Here is a 4,966-nt window from a genome sequence, read left to right on the forward strand (position 1 = left end):
ATTATATACCTGTGCAACAACATCTGTAGCGATTATTTAACATCTAGAAAAAATTAGAATTATCTATATATATGTTGATGTGAAAAGAGAACAAATGAGAAAAAATCAATATTATTATCGTTTCCTTATTTAATATTCTTACTTTGCGTCGAATATATTCGATAGCTATATGGCTATTCAATGAGATAGCTATATATAAGCGGTTGAGCATAAGAAGTTGAAATATGAAGTTGTTATAATCCGATATAATTTTTTATCGGATTAGATAAAAAAATATTTGTTTTATACATATAAATATGATCTACATATATAAAAATGTAAAAATGTTTTATATTTTATCAAAATATATCAATGTACTGTTGTATGAACGAATAGAAAAAATGTTTAATTCTATAATTCCCTTTAAAATATCATACGTAAGTAAAAATGTTTTTATTATAATTTTTTATTATTATTATTTTATTTTATTATTATTTTTTATGTTTTCAATTTTATCTCTCAAAAAAATATGTTTAAATATATATATAACATTATATTTTAAATCAACATATTAAGTATTAAATAAATTCACAATTTATTATTTATTTTATCATAATTATATTGTATTATATTCATTATTATATAATTGAATACAAAAAAATATGGAAATATTCATTCTCAATTGAATATTTTTGAATAATTTTAGACAACATTTTTTTTTTTTTTTTGCAAATAAACAAGTCCAAATAAACGTATTGAACAAAGTTTTGATTATAATTATTGAATATGTATATCGACAAAAAAGTATATCGAATTGAGAAACAATAAGTGATTTCATTAAACCTTATATAGGATTTATTCAAAATTCTGATATAAAAAGAAAAATATAAAAATTTTCTAACTAATGAAAGATAAATAGGAAGGAAAGGAAGTAATAAATAAATTATGTTGTTGAGTGCGATACGCATGATTATATATATACAAAAATACAAAGATATATTTAGATTTTAATCCATATGTATTTACTATAAATCTCATCAAAATTAAGATAATGTTGATTGCCATTGGAATTGAAATTTCCAACTAAATATTTTTCATACTTACTCGCTACATTATGTAGTAAAATAGAATGAAATGATTAGTTATACAATATATTTGAAAAATGTGAGAATACATTCGATTATTCGAGAAATTTCTAAGATAATTTCAAGCAATATTTTTCAATGCAAAAATTTTTACAACATTATGAAGTAATTATTAACGAAAAATATTTAAATGTAGCTTAGGCATACAGATAGTGTTGGTACACAAATAAATTCAAAGCAATAATCGAAGAAACTGTGTTGCATATAACAAATATTTTTTTAGGTGAAAAATATATATTTGAAATAAAAGAAATAAATAGTTATATTATATTAAATTAATAGATTTTTCATAATCTTATAGTAGTTCCTTAAAACTCATAAATTATTATATATGCAGTAATCTATAGCAATTAACTTTAAGAAAAAATTATAATTATTTATATTATTGATCATGACAAGATAAATGAGAAAAAATTAATATGAATGTTGTTGTCCTACTACTTGATATCCTTCCCTTGGGTCAAATGAACTCAATCCAATAATGGTAGTCTTGGTTATATATAGATACTGAACACAAGTCCAAATAATATATGTCGAACGAAATATTAATTATAAATTTATTGAACATGTATATATCAACAAAAGGTACATCGAATTGAGGAACAATAAATAAACTTATTACATGTTATATAAAATTTATTCGTCAAAATATCAAATTCTGATATAAAAAGAAAAATATAAAACTTTTCTAACGAATGATGAGTAATGAATTAAGAATGCAATACAATTATGTATATACTAATTATATACCTCTATACCTCTCAAAATGATTGTGTAATTATGTATATACAAGCTATATCTTTTACAATGATAAGCAAAGCACGTTCAGCTCTTAATAAATTTTCCAATTTTATAGTGTCAATGCACGGAACATGCAAACTTTCTCTTTCCCCTTCCCATAAATATTAACGATTTATGAGATATTGCAATCCCTTGATATCTCCAAGCCTAAAAATTTTTTCTTCCAATATTTCAACGAAATGGAAAAATATATTACATATTAAAAAAATTTATATATTTTATATTCTTCTATGAAGATATTGCTAAAAAAAATAAGCATACAGTTCTGAAGCTAATGAATTTTATTTTCGTTTTGATTTTCTTAAATATTTCTCTCTTTGTTTTCGAAATATAAATAAATGTACATTAGATACTTTTCAATTGATCCTCGTGCATTTATATCTTTTTTTTTATACTTTTACAGAAGTTAATCAAATTATGTGTTTTTCATAAATTATTAAATTAATTAGTATGCATAACATGTTGCTTACTAAATTAAATGAATTGTTAATTCCATTGACAATTTATTTTTTCAATACATTACTTTATCAATTTTAATAAATATCTTTTCAATAAAAATAGTAATAGTAATAAAAATATGTATATAATTGTTTCAAAACGATTTTCTATGTAAGGAATGTTTATAATATATTAAGAATATGTACAACAATTTTGAATTTTGCTATATATATATATATATATATATATATATATATATATATATATATATATATTTTTATAAATTCAAATTTTCTAATAATATAATATAATAATCATTAAAACATGATTTATTAAAATTTATGTAATTTGCAGTATAATAAAAAAACAAGACATGATCAATGTCTAGATATATTGAAATCGAAAAATTGGAAGAAGACGAATTTTGATCTTCTTTCTATGGATGATACAATACTCTAGTAAAACATAAAACATTTTATTTCTCATTTATACTTCCATTTAATTTTGCTATGCGTTTCGTAAGTAATTTAATTATACTATTTGATTTTATTAATTCTTATAACTGTAATATTTATATTAGAAAATTACAGACTTTACCATTCTTTTTTATTTACTTTACTTTAATTTTATATTGTTCATAGGCTGACATAATCGATCCAGAAATGCATAGAAAAGCAGAAAGGATTCTGATAAAAATAAGTCGTTTTTCCCATCATTTTTACAAAATGATTTTTTGGATTATTACAAGAAATCGAAGGAAAAAGTGGAATTGACATATAAGAAGGAAAATGTTCATGGCCCATTGTGATTGCATTGCTATAGAGCTATAGCCGAATAAAAGAAAATTTTAAAAGTAAACTTGTCGTGATTAATATTTCAAATTTATTATATTCTATTAAATGGAATAAATTATTAATAATTTATTAAAATTAATATCATTTACGAACGTTATAGAGTAGCTGATAAAGAGAAAGTAAAACGTATGACACAAATTTATAAAGAGATTGGTATTGGTTATAAAGGAGAAAGTGGAACTGATATACAAGAAGGAAAATGTTCATGACTCATTATGATTGCAGTGCTATAGAGCTATAGCCGAACAAGAGAGAAAGAAAATTTTAAAAGTAAACTTGTCATGATTAATATTTCAATTTTATTATATTCTATTAAATGGAATAAATTATTAATAATTTATTAAAATTAATATCATTTAGGAACGTTATAGAGTAGCTGATAAAGAGAAAGTAAAACGTATGACACAAATTTATGAAGAGATTGGTATTGGTTATGAAGGAGAAAGTGGAACTGACATACAAGAAGAAAAATGTTCATGACTCATTATGATTGCAGTGCTATAGAGCTATAGCCGAACAAAAGAAAATTTTAAAAGTAAACTTGTCATGATTAATATTTCAAATTTATTATATTCTATTAATGGAATAAATTATTAATAATATTAATATCATTTAGAAATGTTATGGATATATGGATAGAGCTGATGAAGAAAAAGTAAAACGTATAGCACAAATTTATGAAGAGATTGATATATCCAATATCTGTTTGGATTACAGAAGAAACGCGTAATTTATTGAATATACATATCAATTATCTTCGAAATTTCCAATTGAATATTTTTTATACTTACTCGCTGCATCATATAGTAAAATCGAACGGAAAGATTAATTGCACAAGATATTAGAAAAATGTGGGAACACATCCGATTGTCCAGAAATTGTTAAATTGATAATATCAAATGATATTTTTCTTTACAAAAATTTTCTCGATGTTATTTTTATATTAACAAATTATTAACGAAAAATATTATCTTATCACTCAATACATAGTCTAGGCGCGAAATAGTATAGTACGTACCGCCGATTGAACAATTATAAATAAATTGAACGTGTCAAACAAATTATGTTACATATAATAAAAAATTTTATTAATAAAAAATATATATTTTGAATAAAAAGAAATAAATAATTATATTACATAAACTATATTATATATAAAATTATAACTATATATTATATAACTATATAACTATATATATATATATATATATATATATATATATATATATATATATTATAACTATATTATATATAAATTATAAAAGAATTAACCAAATAAATAGATAAAATCAGAAAATTTTTGAAATCCTTTCTCCTTTCCTATCTTTTTTTAATATTGATAGTATTCTAATAGACAACCTTATTATTAAAGTTATTCTTAACAGATTTGCTTGCATAACATTAAATTGATTATAGATAAAACATCATCGAAAAATAATACAATATATCGCCACAAAGACAATATATCGTCGAATCAATCGTATTTCACTGCATGGTTACCAATAACTGTAATCATTTATAATAGCAATCAATTGTTTCGCTTCGAGTAACCTACCCGTTTTAATTTAAATAAATAAAAAAGTGCTTTTTGTTAATATAAACTCGTCAATTAAAATTTTAAAGAAAATTATTGTTCGAAATTATCTTAGGAATATGTTAATCGTCGTTTTTACATTTTTCAGATACGTTATGTAATTAAAAATGGTAAATTAAATTATTATAATAAAATCGATACAATATTCTAGTAAA

At 21.3% G+C, this 4,966-nt stretch overlaps 1 long non-coding RNA gene across 1 annotated transcript; it reads left to right on the plus strand.

Moving 5' to 3' along the window:
* The first annotated feature begins 3,004 nt into the window (after positions 1-3,004).
* Positions 3,005-3,668, plus strand: LOC147658626 (uncharacterized). The gene is made up of 3 exons (XR_015293586.1): positions 3,005-3,216; positions 3,318-3,487; positions 3,578-3,668. It is a non-coding gene; the product is annotated as an uncharacterized LOC147658626 (long non-coding RNA).
* The last annotated feature ends 1,298 nt before the right edge of the window (positions 3,669-4,966 follow it).

The sequence above is a fragment of the Apis florea genome, unplaced genomic scaffold (assembly GCF_048593485.1).
Source record: "Apis florea isolate Af1SG1 unplaced genomic scaffold, ASM4859348v1 contig_1794_pilon, whole genome shotgun sequence".
Classification (NCBI taxonomy): domain Eukaryota; kingdom Metazoa; phylum Arthropoda; class Insecta; order Hymenoptera; family Apidae; genus Apis; species Apis florea.